Source organism: Salvelinus namaycush, chromosome 28, assembly GCF_016432855.1.
Source record: "Salvelinus namaycush isolate Seneca chromosome 28, SaNama_1.0, whole genome shotgun sequence".
Classification (NCBI taxonomy): domain Eukaryota; kingdom Metazoa; phylum Chordata; class Actinopteri; order Salmoniformes; family Salmonidae; genus Salvelinus; species Salvelinus namaycush.
This window is the reverse complement of record NC_052334.1, coordinates 39,275,100-39,294,823: the sequence shown is the minus strand read 5'-3', so window position 1 is coordinate 39,294,823 and position 19,724 is coordinate 39,275,100.

The following is a 19,724-nucleotide window of genomic DNA, read 5'->3' as shown; positions in this document are numbered from 1 at the left end:
TATTCTATAGGAATATCTTGTGTAGATCATTGACAAAACAACACAACTAGATCCATTTCAATCCCACTTGGTCACGTAACAAAATGTGAACAAAATCCAAGGGGGGCGAATACTATTATAGGCAAGACTTCTCTGTGGTTGTGTGTGTGTATAAGCCAGGAAAAATATCTCAATAACATCTTTGCAAGCACCATTACTAACTTTGGGACATTATTTGAACCAATTCAATTGACAATTGCCTTTTCACAATTCCTATTCCACAGAGGTGAAATAACACACATACACTGATATCGAAAATGACAGATGTCTTCATGAAAAGCACCGCACAAAAGCGGTTGGGAAAATGGAGTGAGATTTGAATTGGAATGAATTTGGATGGCAATATCAGCCTATATCATTAAAGAGGCAGTGCAGTTTAAAACGTTGTATATATACATTTCCACGCTGTGAGGTGAAAATAAACTCTGAAATTGTGAAAATGATAATAATGCCCTTTTTTTGTGAAAGAGACGTTAAAAAAAAAAAAAAGGCCTGGAATTTCAGCCTGTTCAGGTGGGATGACCCAGATCATGATATCGTAATGTGTTCTGATTATAACAATTCGTTATCAGTAAAACTTCACAATAAGGTGCAGAGCATTCGATTTGCCTGCTGTGGGGCAAGGAGACCCCCAAGCTCCGCTAAAACATGATAGGCTCCATTGATTGATGGACCCCGTCAAATTGCCTAGCTAGCGCATAACAGATCATGTCAATATGGCTAGTTAACAAGCTAACTTTCAGTGGGTAAACAAGATGTCTATATCCAAATATTTGATTTGCTTGCCATCTATAGTGCTGAAGACAGTAGACGGACTGACAACTTCTACCAGGACAATGTTAAGCTCTTTCCATGATCAAGCTAATTGTGGAATAATCAGAAATGTGTAGTTCTAAGTATTCTCTACAAGAGGTGATGATATTAAAACCAAATAGTGAAACATTTATATAACAATCCATTAAAAACTCCATGTAGTTAATGGTTTTAGCGGAGCTGGGTGTCTCCTTGCCCCCCAGCAGCCAAATCGAACGCTATTGTGACATTTTATTGATAGCGACCTATAGACCAGGGATGGCCAACTCCAGTCCTCGGGGACCTGAGTCCTCCCCCAGCCCTATTGTTAGCACACCTGAATAAACTAATTGCATGTACACATTAGGAGCTATTTTTATTAAATAAACACACACAGTGATTAATATAGTGAGGATTTGAAAATGAAAAAGACTGCATGGGGGGCTTTAACCAATTGAAGAACTAGATGAGTGTGTGTGGTTTTCTACCGGCAGACTATTCTAGACTGGCAGAATATAGTCATATATGTATTATGCATATCTGTTGCAGCCATTTTTGCATGTATATTGCATGAATGGGCAGGAGTCAGGACTGGGAAGAGACATTTGCAGGCCAGCAGCGTTTAAAGTGCTCTGATGGTGTTATATCTTAAAGTCTCTCCCTCATTTACCAATCCTCATCTCTTATCCATGGACTCTACATCAAATGCAATAATCCCATCATGGCCTGAGTAAAGGAAGTACACTTGGAACTAGGGCTGTTGCTATGACCATATTACCGCCACACCGGCAGTCACGAGTCATTAAGGCAGTCAAATTCCATGTGACCGTTTAGTCACCGGTAATTAGGCTTCTCCAAGCTCTGATGCTGCTGATGGTCATTAGTAGCCTACCAAATTCGCTAACTGCTTGGTACTCAGCACTCTATTGTCCCTCTAATCACTCTGACATCAAGGCAAATGTATTTGAAAATCTAATCGAACAATTATTGAGAGCACATGAGCTCATGTTGCGCAACATTTCAATAGGCTATGCAATAGCACGATACAACAGTGTGATGGTCTCTACTGAAAAGAGGAGGATCAGCTTTCTATAGGCTAGGCCTACTATATTTATTTTTCAATTTTCCTAATAAACTCAGCAAAAAAAAGAAACGTCCTCTCACTGTCAACTGCGTTTATTTTCAGCAAACAACATATGTTCATACACATATTTACATAACAAGATTCAACAACTGAGACATAAACTGAACAAGTTCCACAGACATGTGACTAACAGAAATGGAATGATGTGTCCCTGAACAAAGGGGGGGTCAAAATCAAAAGTAACAGTCAGTATCTGGTTTAAGAACTCTCCTCCTCATGGACTGCACCAGATTTGCCAGTTCTTGCTGTGAGATGTTATCCCACTCTTCCACCAAGGCACCTGCAGTTCCCGGACATTTCTGGGGGGAATGGCCCTAGCCCTCACCCTCGGATCCAACAGGTCCCAGACGTGTTCAATGTGATTGAGATCCGGGCTCTTTGCTGGCCAATGCAGAACACTGTCATTCTTGTTTTGGAGGAAATCACACACAGAACGAGCAGTATGGCTGGTGGCATTGTCATGCTGGAGGGCCATGTCAGGATGAGCCTGCAGGAAGGGTACCACATGAGGGAGGAGGATGTCTTCCCTGTAACGCACAGCGTTGAGATTGCCTGCAATGACAACAAGCTCAGTCCGATGATGCTGTGACACACCGCTCCCAGACCGTGACGGACCCTCCACCTCCAAATCGATCCCGCTCCAGAGTACAGGCCTCAGTGTAACGCTCATTCCTTCGACGATAAACGTGAATCTGACCATCACCCCTGGTGAGACATAACCGCGACTCGTCAGTGAAGAGCACTTTTTGCCAGTCCTGTCTGGTCCAGCGATGGTGGGTTTGTGCCCATAGGTGATGTTGTTGCCCGTGATGTCTGGTGAGGACCTGCCTTACAACAGGCCTACAAGCCCTCAGTCCAGCCTCTCTCAGCCTATTGCGGACAGTCTGAGCACTGATGGAGGGATTGGGCGTTCCTGGTATAACTCGGGCAGTTGTTGTTGCCATCCTGTACCTGTCACGCAGGTGTGATGTTCGGATGTACCGATACTGTGCAGATCTTCTGTCACTGTGAGGACGATCAGCTGTCCGTCCTGTCTCCCTGTAGTGCTGTCTTAGGCGTCTCACAGTATGGACATTGCAATTTATTGCCCTGACCACATCTGCAGTCCTCATGCCTCCTTGCAGCATGCCTAAGGCACGTTCACGCAGATGAGCAGGGGCCCTGGGCATCTTTCTTTTGGTGTTTTTCAGAGTCAGTAGAAAGGCCTCTTTAGTGTCCTAAGTTTTCATAACTGTGACCTTAATTGCCTACTGCCTAGTTTATCAACATTTTAAGCTAAAAGCTCTGATCTGTTGCGTCAGTCTCATTGCGTAAAATATTTTTTTGGGGCGCTAGTGGTTGTATTAATTTGGGATCTATCACATCCCACGACGGTCCCAGACTATGTTTGGATTATTTATTTCTGCACAGAATAGGTCAACTTGTGTGCTATGGGGGATAGTAGATTGACACAGGCTCATGCTTTTGCTGTTCATTAGGCCTACTCATCTTGTTGGCTGATGAAAAGTAAATATGTGGACAGTTCTTCCAATATCTTCAATATGCACCTCAGAATTGGATAAAGACACGTGCAGTTGTGTCCCGGATGTGTCTGTCCCGATCAAGTGATGGAGATCTGCCTGAGTGAGATGAGAGGTGATTCAGAGCAGGCAGCATTTAGGGAAAAGGGCTGCAAAAGGCATGGATTTTTTTAGGGTGCATTATGGCCACACAAAGGGGATGCCGCCCTGGAAATTCGAGGTATTATCAAGTGCTTCTCAAATTGTGAATGAGAGACTGATGAAGTGTGTACAGCCTGCGCAAAAAAAACAAAGCAGAGCTCATGCCTTTCAAGCAACTATTTTCAAATCATCATTAGAGTTGGATCATGCAGCCTTACAATGTATAAAGAAATCTAAATATATAGCCCAACATTTGTAGAACAACTAAAGTTACATTAATAACTCTAAATGAAGCATATAGGAGTACCTATTTATTTGTTAACCGCTCAACACAGAATAGCTGCATGTGCGCACATTATATTCCATTTTATTCTTCATACTATAAAATAATATAAAATAATGCCACGGAATTCTAAGCAAATCTTGTCTGCTAAATTAACTAGTATAGCCCACAGCCATTTGGCATAGCCAGATCAGGACCAAACATAAGGACAACTCACAGTATGCTATTCTGTTCTTCTGAATGGACTACATTTTCTTCATATCATGCTGTCTAAAATAATGGATTTATTGTGAAAGTAGGCTATATTACATGGATTTATAAGACTTTTTCAAATGTAGATGTTCCAAAGGTCAGCATCAGTGGCTTGTAGGCTATTTGTGGAAGCCAGGAGATGCTAAATGTGTTTATGTTCATTAATGGTCAATTACCGTTAGACCAACAGTTATTTGCTTGACAATCACCGGCTGACGAAATTTCGTGACCGCCACAGCTCTACTTAGAAACTCCTGAAATAAGTGTGGGAATCAGAGGAGAGGGACACTGCCTTTATCGTCGCCTATTAAGATGAGAAATCACTCTGTTATGATGACTCCTCCTTCACATGCTCTTATTGGTCATCAATGCAACATAACACACGCACCAACGCACACACACAGAGCATCCATACCTTCTTAGCATGTCAGACAGCCTGCATGATGAGAAGGCTAATAGCTGTTATGAATGATAAATTGATCAGATCTTGGGCGTCCCACCGCGGAAATAGATGAGCTGGGGAGAAAAGAGACAACGTGGCGTCTCAGATGATGATTACTTGATCTTTGTTTTGCAAAGAAGTCAAAACTATAGACAAGATAGCCAATTGGAATCAGTGACCCTAACTCTGCGTAGGGTGAAAAGTTAAAACGGCTTATTTTTAACGGGGTAACAGTAACAACAAAAGGGAATAATGAACATCTGAACGGGTAGGGGTACGGATTGGAGGTGTGAGGTTGGGGAGAGGGGGGCTTGGCAGCTTTAAATTAGATGGGACATTGTGGGCACGGTTCAATAATTTTATTAAGACTCTTTATATCTTCCGCGATCAGCATAATCCCCGTCCACACAACAGATAATGAATGTTCTCTTTTGGCGAAGAAGTTACATTGAGAAAGGCGTGACGCTGATCTGGGGAGGGAGATGTGAGCAAATTATTGGATTTAGATTAAGTGGAGCCTTTTTTAATGGGTTTGGAGTAATACCCAACGTGAATGAATAGAGGGGGAGCGGTCGACAGCAGGCCGACCCATGCTGGCCATGTGTTACCCTGCTGAAGCAACAAAGGTCTACTGCTGGGAGAGAGTGCATGCTGTGTGTGTGTGTGCAGGGCCAGCTCCGAACGTAGTCGGTTTTTCAACTTACTGTTGAGAGTTATAATAGTAGAATACACAAGGTGTAAGTTAGAAATGTGGTTGCGCATCAGCAGTTTCTCTTGTATTGTCAGTCACTGACAGTCACTCAATTAGCCCATGTCAGCTAACAATTTTTAGATTGGTAAATTACTCTAGACAGTTATCTAAACTTGTAGTAGTCATGGCCAAATACCAATCAGGCACTCAGGGTACGTGCCCAGGGGCCCTGACCTCCAGGGGGCCCCCATATAATTTGGTAGTGATATCTGATTGAGAGTGACTAACATGGCATAAGTCACAGCAAAATGTGTAGAATGGCAGGAAATTAGCTTTGAAACTGCAACAACAAAAAAAGTATCTCCGCAGCAAAACGGTAAACCGAATTCATTTCTAGCCGTCTCTCCTCCTTCCTTGTGGCGTCTTATTATTATTTTGGACTTTATATGGCGGTTGGCAACCAACTTTTGGTGCATTACCACCACCGACTGGAGTGTGGACCTCAGTTCATCTTCCAATCACCCACGTGGGTATATGCTCCTAAAATCCAATGAGGAGATGTGAGAGGCCGGACTTGCAGCACGTTGAGCATCACAAATAGTTATATTTTAGCACCTGGCCACGCAGACGCGCGTGAGCATTGAGGGTGCAATGATTGAATAACATGTATGTGTACATTTATTTTGCGACGCGAGTGGTGTGCTCAGCATGTTCCCGCTCTACAGCAAGACTGGAATGGCCTATAACCCAACGCAACTACACCAATCAGAGAGGAGAGTGAAATACCGTGAACTGTTACTGCTTCTACGGTGAGTGCTGAGTATATAGAAACTTGCCAGTGTAGAAAATGCGCACTGGATATTTACAGTGTGTGTGTGTTTGTGCATGCATGAGTTGCAGTAGGTGGGTATTAGTGTGTGCACAATTCAAAGTACACATGTACACAATAATAATAATCTACAATAATCCACAATTAGATGGACGAGGCACTTTACAAATATACATGAAAGTTACTTTGATGATGAGAACATGCTGTTGGACTGAGGACTGAGGCCGATTCCATGAACAACTTCCAGGATATAATCACTGCCACTTGGTGAGGTAAGCATAGGGCTAACGTCTGCCATGTTTTCATCTTATGTGACCAGCTACAATTTAACGTTCTGTCACGTGCAAGTAAATCAAAGATTGTAATTGGCTGATACGCATTTTGAGCTTGAAAAACACAATTTAAATGGTTGCTTATGTTCGCAAGTATGGCCTGTTTTTAATCTTTAATTTATTATTTTCATTTTCAGTTTGTACTCAGACACTTGTATCTGTACCAAACATTTGTTTGTGTTGCCATGAAACAAAGTACATTCTTCACTCAGTATTTCATAACGTTGCAACTTCTGCATGCCTTTCATCCTGCTAAGCAAAATGCATACTATCAACAATGCATCATTTGTACGTTCTTTCTTCTCTGCATGTTCAATTCTAAAGTACATTCGAATGCAGATATCATGTACAGTGCATTCGAAAAGTATTCAGACCTCTTTCCTTTTTCCACATTTTGTTACAGCCTTATTCTAAAATGGATTCAATTAAACATTTTCCTCATCAATATACACACAATACCCCATGTCAAAGAGAAGTTTTTTATTTTAGCAAATGATAAAAAAAAATTAAAACATGAATACCTTATTTACATAAGTATTCAGACCCCTTTGCTATGAGACTCGAAATTGAGCTCGGGTGCATCCTGTTTCCATTGATAATCTTTGAGATGTTTCTACAACTTGATTGGAGTCCACCTCTGTTAAATTCAATTGATTGGACATGATTTTGGAAGGCACACACCTGTCTATATAAGGTTGACAGTGCATGTCAGAGAAAAAACCAAGCCATGAGTTCGAAGGAATTGTCCGTAGAGTTCCGAGACAGGATTGTGTCGAGGCACAGATCTGGGGAGGGATACCAAAAAAATCATGCAGCGTTGAAGGTTCAAGAACACATTGGCCTCCATCATTATTAAATGGAAGTAGTTTGGATCCACCAAGACTCTTCCTAGAGCTGTCCGCCTGCCCAAACTGAGCAATCGGGGAGAAGGGCCATCGTCAGGGAGGTGACCAAGAGTCCGATGGTCACTCTGACAGAGCTCTGGAGTTTCTCTGTGGAGATGGGAGAACCTTCCAGAAGGACAACCATCTCTGCAGCACTCCACCAATCAGGCCTTTATGGTAGACTGGCCCAACAGAAGCCACTCCTCAGTAAAAGGCACATGACAGTCAGCTCAGCTCAGAGTTTGCCAAAAGGCACCTAAAGGACTCTCAGACCATGAGAAACAAGATGCTCTGGTCTGATTGAACTATTTGGCCTGAATGCCAAGCGTCACGACTGTAGGAAACCTGGCACCATCCCTACGGTGAAGTATGGTGGTGGTAGCATCATGCTGTGGGGATGTTTTTCTGTGGCAGGGACTGGGAAACTAGTCTGGATCGATGGAAAGATGAACGGAGCAAAGTACAGAGAGATACACGATGAAAACCTGCTCCAGAGAAATCAGGACCTCAGACTGGGGCGAAGGTTCACCTTCCAACAGGACAACGAGCCTAAGCACACAGCCAATACAACGCACGAGTGGCTTCGGGACAAGTCTTTGAATGTCCTTGAGTGGCCCAGCCAGAGCCCGGACTTGAACCCGATCGAACATCTCTGAAGAGACCTGAAAATAGCTGTGCAGCGATGCTCCCCATCCAACCTGACAGAGCATGAGCGGATCTACAGAGAAGAATGGGAGAAACTCCCCAAATACAAGTGTGCCAAGCTTGTAGCATCATACACAAGAAGACTCGAGACTGTAACCACTGCCATGAGTTCTTCAACAAAGTACTGAGTAAAGGGTCTGAATACTTCTGTAAATGTGATTTCATTTTATACATTTGCAACAATTTCTAAAAAACATTTTTTTGCTTTGTCATTATGGGGTGTTGTGTGTACAGTAGATTTATGAGGGGAAAAAACTATTTAATCCATTTTAGAGTAAGGCTGTAACGTAAGAAAATGTGGAAAGAGTCAAGGGGTCTGAATACTTGCCAAATGCTTTGTACAGTGCCTTCAAAAAGTATTCATACCCCTTGACTTATTCCACATTTTGTTGTGTTATGGCCTGAATTCAAAATGGATACAATATTTTTTTTAATTCGCCCAACTACACACAATACTCCATAATGACAGTGAAATATGTTTTTCGATTTTTTTTTGCTAATTTAAAAAAAATGAAATAGAGAAATATACTTTGTAGAAACACCTTTGGCAGCGATTACAGTTGTAAGTCTTTCTGGGTAAGTCTCTAAGAGCTTTCCACACCTGGACTGTGCAACTTATTTGCCCATTATTCTTTTCCAAATTCTTCAAGCTCTCTCAAATAGGTTGTTAAACATGGAAAACCAGTTGTTGATCATTGCTAGACAACCATTTTCAGGTCTTGCCATAAAAGTCAAAAGTGTAACTCGGCCACTCAGTAACATTCACTGTCTTTTTGGTAAGCAACTCCAGTGTAGATTTGGCCTTGTGTTTTAGGTTATTGTCTTGCTGAAAGGTGAATTCATCTCTGTGTCTGGGGAAAGCAGACTGAACCAGGTTTTCCTCTAGGATTTTGCCTGTGCTTAGCTCCATTCAGTTTTGTTTTCATCCTGAAAAACTCCCCAGTCTTTAAAAATTACAAGCATACCCATGACATGATGCAGCGACCACTATGCTTGAAAATAGGAGAAGTACTCAGTAATGTGTTGCATTGGATTTGCCACAAACATAACACTTTGTATTCAGGACAAAAGCAAATTGCTTTGCAGTATTATTTTAGTGCCTTGTTGCAAACAGGACGCATGTTTTGAAATATGTTTTATTATGTACACTTAGAAAAAAGGGTTCCAAATGGGTTCTTCGGCTGTCCTCTGTGGAAAGAGTTATACATGGAACCAAAAAGGATTCTACCTGGAGCCAAAAAGGGTTTCATTCCTCTCCGGCAACTGAGTTAGGAAGGCCGTCTGTATCTTTGTAATGACTGGGTGTATTGATACACCATCCAAAGTGTAATTAATAACTTCACCATGCTCAAAGGGATACTCAATGTCTGCTTTTTTTTCAACCAATAGGTGCCTTTTCCGAGGCATTTGAAATCCTCCCTTGTCTTTTTGGTTGAATCTGTGTATGAAATTCACTGCTCGACTGAGGGACCTTACAGATAATTGTATGTGTAGGGTACAGAGATGAGGTAGTCATTCAACAATCATGTTAAACACTATTATTGCAGTCCATGCAACTTATGTGACTTGTTAAGCAACAAAGAGTTTGAATACTTGACTCAAGACATTTCAGCTTTGAATTTTTTTTGTAAACATTTCAAAAAACATAATTCCACTTTGACATTAAGGGGTATTGTGTTTAAGCCAGTAACAAAAAAATATGTCTGTAACACAACAAAATTTGGAAAAAGTCCAAGGACACATGTATGGCATACTGCATAATGGAATAACAGACTGGTTAAATTATCTTCCATCTCCCCACTGCTACACCTATACCCCTTTCACAGTATCAGGCTGATCCAAACAGAACAGCTGAATCTGAGATGTCTCTACGTCCCACCACTGACTGAGAGACTCAAACTCCCCTTTCCGCTGTCCCCACCTTGAATTTCCAATAGGATGCCTGACGGGACCCTGGAGAAACAGTGAGCCGAGCCATGGCAATAGGATGGTCCGAAAGCCTTCAGCAGTCTTGGGTGAGAGAACTCTAAACCACTTATTCCTCATTCCGTGTTGTAGGCCTACTGACCTTAAAACATTTTCCGAAATCAGGAAAATAGGACTCAATCCAAAACTTCTTCCTTTCCTTGGTTTCCCTCGGGAACTTAGACCGTTTTATTTTAAAATATCTCCCACCTCACTGCTGTATGCTGAGTTGAGCAGTCTGACAAAGAGGCCTCTTCATCCTCCTCCCCGTCGGACTCCCCTTCCTACTCCATTGGCACGGTAACCTCCTCCCTCTCCCTCGTACACGTCCCCCGTGACAACAACATCCCCCCTGCTCTGGATCTAGAGAGAGAGACAGCAGGCTGACCATGCTGGCCAAGCGTTGCCTTTCCCATGCAACAAAGGTGTGTGTGTTTGTGCATGTGTGTTACAGTGGGTGGGTATGTGTGTGCACAATTCACAGTAGACCGTTTTTGTCCAGATCTATATGTATTCATTCTTTAATTTATTATTTTCAGTTTGTACTCTCATCTGTACCAAAAGTGTATTGTCATGAAACATCAAAGTACATTCTTCACTCTGTTTCATAACCTTTGGAACATCTAAATGCTTCTCATCCTGTTCAGTAAAACACTTACTATCAACAATACATCATTGTTTGTTTTTTCTACCCTGCATGCTCAATTCTGAAGTGCATACGAATACAGATATGTATGGGAGAGGGGTATGTTGAGACTTTTTCCCCCCATTCAGCATCACTATGTTAAGGGAATATAGTACTCCTCCTAACAAATATCTACATACAGTCCATTTCAGGATGCTATGTATCCCTGGGAATAATCAGAATTCATGTAAACGTAACAGTTCTGAAAACATAGCTAGTCCAAAAAAAGTGGTCGCTTGGCACAACTGGGTTAAGCTGAGCCGCCTTGGGGTAAGTGGGTAGTGGTGTCCTGAGAGCAGCATGGTCACCAGTGATTCAGTATTCAACGTCCATCCGTGTCTGAGGATGTTGGGAGATGACGTGGAAACCAACCACTAAGGGCAACGGTGAGTGCTGTTACCTTCAATTAGGTTTCGTTTTTGCTAGGGCTTTGTGAACGGAGATGGTGGATGGGCGTAAGCATCCGATTCCAAATGTTGCAAGTTCAAATCCAGCGATGGAAAGGTGAGATTTTTGTTTAAGCCCATCCCAAACCTTAACCCTAACCTTAATTCAGAGTAAATGCCTAAACGTAACCTTAAAACACTTCTAAATGTAACGTTTGCAACAACTTCGAAATTTGACGTTTGAAACATGGACGAACATCTAATTCTGACGTGAGACAGAGCTAGTTGGTGTGAGTGGGTGACAGTGCTGGTAGGTCAACGTTTAATTCATGGAATGGGGGTGTGGTATATTGTATATCTTAAATGTATGCCTTCATTCAGATATAGATCTATCTGTTCAATATCACTTACCCTTCCATTTCTTGACCAGTTGTCTGGGACTGGAGGTTGTTTCGATGTGCCAATTCGTAGGCAAGTTCAGGGCCGGCGTTATGGAAAGAGTGCGGTGTTCAAGTTCCAGGATCCCAAGCTTGCTGATGAGCTTGGAAAGGACTATGGTGTTGAACGCTGAGCTGTATTCTATGACCAGCAATCTCACAGTTATTTCCCCTGTTGTCCAGGTGGGAGAGGGCAGTGTGAAGTGCAATTGAGATTGCGTCATCTGTGGATCTATTGGGGCGTTATGCAAATTGGAGTGGGTTCAGGGTGTCTGGGATGATGTGTGTCCCCAGCTAGCATATTTGGTTCCTTGGAAGTTGTAGGAACGTCCATTTTTGGTTTCCCAATCGTTCTTAAAACAAAGCCATAAGTTTCCTGGGAACGTTCATTTAAGTCTATTCAAAAAGAGCCCATTTCAAAGGAAACAAGCACTCATTAAGATCAGGTCTGGCCAAATAGTGGGCACGGCCCACACACCTGAACACTCTTAACAAGATGGAGGATGGAGAGTTTTGTTGATGCTGCGAACGGAATGTATATGTGTATGAGAACATGACTTTAAATACAACATTGAGGAAACGTTATGCTTAAGTACTGAAATTCCTACAGAAGAATGTTGTTTAACGTTCTCCAAATGTTCTGAGAACATGACTTTAAATAGAACCATGAGGAAACCTGCAAAAAACGTTATGCTGAAGTACTGAAATTCCCACAGAATATTGTTCTCGGAACAATTTGAGAACATTACTTTAAATAGAACCATGAGGAAATGTTATTCTGAAGTACTAAAATTCCCACCTAGGAAACATCTCAGAAGAGTGCTAGCTGGGTCATGACCACTGTTTCAAAGCACTTCATAATTACAGATATGAGTGCTACATGGCGATAGTCATCTAGGCAGGTTACCTTGGAGTTCTTGGGAACAGGGACAATGGTGGTCAGCTTGAAACATGTTAGGATTACCGACTGGGACAAGGAGAGATTGAAAATGTCTGTGAAGACACTTGCCAGCTGGTCTACGCATGCACTGAAAACACTCCCTGGTATTCCGTCTGGCCGGGCAGTTTTACTCACATCGGCCACGGGGAGTGAGATCACACAGTCATCTGAAACAGGAGCTTTCATGCAGGACTTGTTGTTTTCCTCGAAGCAAGCATAAAAGGCATTTAACTCGTTTGGGAGTTATGCGTCACTGGGCATCTATGCACTTATTAATGAAGCCTGTGACTGATGTGGTAAACTCCTCAATTAACATATCCAAGTCTGTACTAGCAAAACAGTCTTGTAGCCTCGCTTCTGCTTTATCGGACCACTTCGGTATTGAGCGTGTTACTGGTACTTCCTGTTTGAGCTTTCGTTTGTAAACAGGAAGAAGGTCACAGTCTTATTTGCCGAAAGGAGGACGAGGGCAGGCCTTGTATGTGTTCAGTGGGTAGAATAAAAGTTAGCCCCACCCCCAGTTGCGCAGGAGACGTGTTGGTAGAAGTGAGGTCGAACGGTTATGTTTCCCCGCTTTAAATCTCCACCCACCAAAAACGCTGCCTCTGGGTGTGCGTTTTCTTATTTGTTCATGGTCCCATGCAGTTTGTTGAGTGCTAAAGTGTTGTTGGCTTGTGGAGGGATGTAGACAGCCGTGATAATTATGGATAAGAACTTTCTTGGTAGATAAAAAGGTCTGCAGCTTACCATGAGGTATTCTATATCAGGTGAACAAAAGCTCAAGATTTCCTTCACACTTGAAGCAGAGCACCAGTTGCTGTTTATGAAGAGGCACACCCCTCCCCCTTTGGACTTGCCTGAGGCTGCTATCGTCCGGTCGTGCCGCTGCATGGAGAAACCGCTGAGTTCTATCTTCATAGATTGAGCCAACCAAGTTTCTGCAAGCCATATAATATTGCAGTTTTTCCAAGTCTCTCCGATAGGTGACTCTCGAACGAAGCTCATCCATCTTATTCTCGAGTGACTGGACCTTTTCCAATAAAACGTAGGGGAGTGCTGGTCGATTTTCTCCACGTCTCGGTCTCACAAGGATGCCAGCCCGTCTACCGCATCTACGCCTGTAGCGTTTTGGTAGCCCATAAAACAAAGGAATAGTGTCCGGTGTGAAGGGAACAGCTGAGTTGGAGTTGAAGTCAAAATCGAGGTTAGTAACTATTGATCTGATGTCCAAAAGTGCTTGGCAGTCATATGTAACAATAGTATTTCTGTACAAAAAAAGTAAAAGATAAACATTAAAAAAAGTTGGATTGGAACTCATAAAATTTCGGCCTTCTCCGGCGGCGCCAGGCTTTTATAGTCCAGATGCCCTGACTGGTCACACGTTAAGCTATATTGGGAATAGGGTGTTATTTCCGACATGCCCTAAGTTGTTCTGTCTAGCGGCTAGTCTATCTTATGGCCTGGCCTAGCTGAAGTGTGAGCGATGGGACAGTTTTTTCCTCTGTTATTGGGTGTCGGCGACGTCAGCGGCTGAGCTCTCCGTGTTATCCTGTGTCTCTCTGCTGACTGCAGCAATGACTCAGAGGGAACCCGCCGCGCCACGCCGTGATTTAGCACGGGATCTAAATCTGACAGGAAAGATTTATCGGAGACAAAAGCGCGTCTTAATGTTTACACCCGCTGCGCCAAGATTAATTACACCCAAAGAAGACGTACACATCCAGGGAAAATGTAGGGTTGGAAGTAAAAAAAAGTGTTGCACATCCATGCTAATGCGGAAACTAGGGCCTTTTCTAATTTGGGCAAAAGTCTGTCCTCTGACCTCTCTCCTCCTTTACCTGGAAACCAATAAGTGGTTGAGGAGTGTTCATTTGTTTTTATAATTATATACATTTATTTTGGGATTCCGGCCTGTAAACGCCATTTGCCTGATGACGCACAATTGGAGGAGAGTAATTTCATATAAGCACATTGTCGTTCACGTTCCCTCGCCGCCCCTTCTCGATTACCTTTGACCTCTTTCAAAAGGATGCCAGAGAAGACGGAGGAGTTGAGTAAATCCAATTGAGAAAAGGCCTGTCTCCACTCGGGGGTGGAATGATGTGAGTGTTAATTGTGGAGAAGCGGATTAGCACCGCACTGCCCTTTTCGCCATCGCACCCCACCTCATCCTAGCCAAGCCAAAATTCCCCCTGGATATGTCACTGGAGCCTCAGATGTCATGGAAGATGTACTATAACCATCTCATGATTCACCTGAATGTGGGATGCTAAATCTTATTAGAAAGAAATATTGGAGTAAATATTACTTCAGTGAAATTGGTAACACAACAAATGCGTAGGTGTGATTGTTTATCTATTTGACAAAGAACATTCATGGTGATCTTCATTTTCCATGTGGAATCTACATTTGGACTGCTGTGGAGGGCTGTTCTCAAATATACTGTAGATGGTGTGAAATGTGTGTGAATGAGAGGGGTAGAGTGCATGGAGACAGGTGTATTAAATTGGATCAGCTCTCGCTCTCACTGAGATCAGCCATTCAGCTACTGTGTAGACAAGCAGTATAAAGGTCACTCGGCTGGCATCTAGACAAAGTTGAAATGAGCAGAGCAGCAAAGAAATGTCGGAGGGGGTGATTGTGGGGTTGCGTTGGGCTGCTCTCATCTGAAGTAACTGAGCTTGATTAAAGTGTCGCTACTGTGAGGGACAAAGCCCTCCACCCACCCGTTCGGGTTAACTATCGCTCACTAGTTAGCGTTAGTACTCAGTCGGCCTATCCTTTCTACAGCTACCCCAATCAGTCAACCCCTGGAACATTAAGCATTTGTGAGCAGGCCCAACCCACGATGACATTGAATCGTCATGGAAAACTGATCAACACAATGGCATTTCGTTTTTTTTCACCCAACTTTTAACCTAATCCAACGATATGGTGACATTTTCAGATTAGTTGACAACTCAACCAAATGTTAAGTCTGTGTTAGCTGTTTGTCTTTGTAAATCGCTGCTGTTTATCAACTGCTAACAGTAAAATGTGATTGTTTGATAGGTTAGCATTACCATCACATATGTGTCATTCAGAAGTGATGCATAAATACATTGATCTTATCTGAAATTATAAATTGTATTTTATTTACTCTAACCATCACAAAGCAGTGGTACTTTTTTGGTTGGACAAAACAAAGCATGGTATTAATAAAGGAAGTAGGCTACATTTAAATTATACTTTTGGTCATGTAGTGTATGTGGACACCTGCTCGAACATCTCATTCCAAAATCATGGGCTTTTTCAACTCTTCTGGGATGGCTTTCCACTAAATGTTGGAACATTGCTGCGGGGACTTGCTTGCTTCCATTCAGCCACAAGAGCATTAGTGAGGTCGGCACTGACGTTGGACGATTAGGCCTGGCTTGCAGTCGGCGTTCCAGTTAATCACAAAGGTGTTCGATGGGGTTGAGGTCAGGGCTCTGTGCAGACCAGTTCTTCCACACCGATCTCATCAAACCATGCTGAAACAGGAAAGGGCCTTCTCCAAACTGTTGCCACAAAGTTGGAAGAATGTCATTGTATGCTGTAGCATTAAGATTTCCCTTCACTGGAACTAAGAAGCCTAGCCTGAACCATGAAAAACAGCCCCAGGCCATTATTCCTCCTACATCAAACTTTAGTTGGCACTATGCATTGGGGCAGGTAGTGTTCTCCTGGCATCTGCCAAACACAGATTAGACCGTCGGACTGCCAGATGGTGAAGCGTGATTCATCACTCCAGAGAACGCATTTCTACTGCTCCAGAGTCTTAAGATCTTAAGCTTAAGATCACCATGCACAATGTTGGCTGGAGTGGTGTAAAGCTAGCCGCCATTGTGCACGGTGATCTTAAGCCTGTGTGCGGCTGCTCGGCCATAGAAACCCATTTCATGAAGTTCCCGACAAACAGTTCTTGTTCAACCGATGACAGATGATTTTAACGCGCTACGCACTTCAGTACTCGGCCGTCCTGTTTTGTGAGCTTGTGTGGCCTTCCACTTTGCGGCTGAGCCATTGTTGCTTCTAGATGTTTCCACTTCACAATAACAGCACTTACAGTTGACCGGGGCAGCTCCAGCTGGGCAGAAATTTTACATACTGACTTGTTGGAAAGGTGGCATCCTATGACGGCGCCACGTTGAAAGTCACTGAGCTCTTCAGTAAGGCCATTCTACGTCTATGGAGATTGCATGGCTGTGTGCTCGATTTTATATACCTGTCAGCAATGGGTGTGGCTGAAATAGACAAATCCACTAATTTGAAGGGGTGGCCACATACATGATACAAAAGTTACGTTACAGGCCGACATGATTCTGCGTGAATGAAACTCATAGCTTTGACTGTTTTCTCAGTAACAATTGAAACACAGACCTACATACACACTCACTCCAGCTGCTAGATTGTGTCACAAGGCCCACGTTCCCAGAGAACTAGAGGGCTTCATTCATCAAACTGGACTTGAAACCCACAGCAACAGTGTACTCAACAACTGTGAAACAACTCTCTCTCACAGCTAAAAAAAAAACAGCTGCACTGTTGATGAATGCCCCACATTCATTCCACAGAAACCGGGATCATCTGTCACTCCTGACGCAACCCTTCCCCTCTACCCCCTTCCCTCTCTGATTGTACTCCCAGCTGGTCCCGACAACTGCTTCTTTGATGCATCTTACCAGCAACCAACCCCCACCCCCCTTTCTGCAAGACACATGTCACTTCAACAAGCCCTCCACGAGACAACTCCCCACTGCCCTATTAAAGAGCTCCATCTCCATCCTTTTCTACAGAGATTGCTTCTAGCGCTAATCCTTTAAATTTGGCCTGTATACATACTTACTTCCCATTGTCTATTTGTCCAAATGAGTCTAATTGAGTGGCCTTTAAAAAAAAATGTTTAGTCTAATGAAGGTTAAAAGGAACACTGCACTGTTTTAATTGACTTTACAATACTACAAAGCTGCTGCCAGCATGATAAGCAATGGGCCCTGATAACCTGCTAGCACATAGTAATGACTAATCAAAAGCCTCATGGGGACATACACCAACTCTAAGATGTCAATGGGCTGTACTTGCGATGTTTAATCAAGAGGCGCTCAACACAATATGTTAATTACCCCGACAGGTAGAAATAGCATCATGAACTTAAGGCTTACGGCACATTTAGTCTAAATGCCCCTCTCAATCAGTAGCAAGTGGGTTGCTATGCTTTTAGTCCGTGGTCAGGGTGGGATCACTGATTTCTGTACTGATTAATTCATGGCATAGAAAATACAACTCAGTAAAATATGTATGATTGGAATTGCCGTTGTGTTGGACTTGATAACTATTGAAAGTCGGAAGGAATTAGGGTTAAGAGATGAGTATACATTTTTCGATGTTATATTCTGTCATGAAACACAAATCAGAAGAAAAGCCATTAAACCGAGTCGCACCATACAGTAGAGGCAGAAGACCACTAAAATGTAAAAACTACCCCGGTCGGAAAGGATTTTTGATTGATTGATTTGACCTTCAAAATGCCACCTATGGAACTTACTGTAAATTGACCCTTTCCAAATGTCAACGCTTCCATTTCCAGACTTCTTGCTTCGAGAGATTATACTTTTGTATGTCATTTGTGTTCCTGTGTGCTAAACGTACCTTGAAATGCGCGCGCAGAATTCCAGGATGACATCAGCAGAGCAGAAAGGCAGACGGCCAGGTAGAGCAGTCAAAAGGCCATTTGTAAATGTGGTACTTTATTGAACACATGACATCTTCTATTTTTGGTGTGAGCAACATAACTGCCAATACATGTTTTATATCCTACTCAGATTCCCATTATAGTCCTCTAAAGGTAACAAAACAAACTACTTCACAAAATCGTACAACTCCACAAAAAAATCTCAGATTTAGTGCACCCTTATTTGTCCAAGGAACTTCTATGTTAGATCACTTTGAAAAATGTATTTTTAATTTATTCTTAGTTTTCAATGCACAGCGGTGACAAACAAAACAGAAAAAAAAAACTCCAGTGGGGCTGTCATTACAATTCTTGGTAGCATTTCCCTTTAATCCCAAATGCTACATCATTGAGACCACATTAATTGGTTGACTTGCCATCGGAATGTAAAAAAAAGAAGAAAAAAAGATACTTGACAATACAGGCAAAAGGTAGTACTTAAATACCAGGTCTAACACAGGGCATTACAATTCAGACGACATGACTACTTCCCTTCACAGTTCACTTACATAACAGAGAAAGGGAAGGGTTAGAAAAATGTAGGCCTTGTGTTTACTTCGTACAAACTAATCCAGAGTTGCAGCCATTAAAACAAGATTTAATGGGGGAGAAATATATAAAAAAACAAAATTGAAAGTCAAATATTCTAGTTTAACAAACAAAAACTAGCAATCTACAGTGTGCAGGAATTTCGTTTTTAGTGCTCAACAAAAAGGTATTGGGCTAGAGAGAGATCGTAGTAATTGGCAGTTCAATGACAAAGTAGAAGTGCATACATACATACTTATTTCCAGGTGCAATCTGCCAGGCAGTGTTTGTAATGCATTGTGCACCAGACAAATAACTTGCCACTTGCCAAATTCTTTTCATCAGCTCAACTCCGGAAACAAGCCAATACAAGAGAATAATAAAAGCATCACTTACACTTCCGACAGCATAAAGATACCCACAGCTAAAAGATGGATTCCAGTTATGGCAATTCTTTGTGGCAGAGTAAAGCCAATTTGACAAATAACTGCATAAATATAAAGGTTCTAAGACCCAACACAAGAACTACTTAAACATTGCTCCTAATAGAAATATGCCACATTTTGTGATTGACAATCTCTTTACTCGCCTGTTTGGCATGCCGAAATTATGGAATTAGGTGGTTAATGCCGAAGTTGTTTGTGCAGAAATACTTTGAAGTCTTGGAGGCAACAAAGTGGGTTAAAATATAGTCATCAAAAGAGATTAATAAAGTTAATCTTGGCTCGTGTGTCAGTCTGAACACCTACAATTAGTGAAGAGCACAAAAACAAGAGGAAAAGAACTGCGGGAGAACACCCAGACAGAAATGAGACGTTAGTACTGTGCGTAGTCGGATTTCAAAGCGACAAATAAAAGCTAACACAGCTATTCCTGAAGAATTCATCAAATTTGATCCCAAAGTGTTTGCATTGTCAACACCTAAGATTACACTTTTGGGAAAAAGCAGAATACTTTGTATTAGCATTACAGGTACT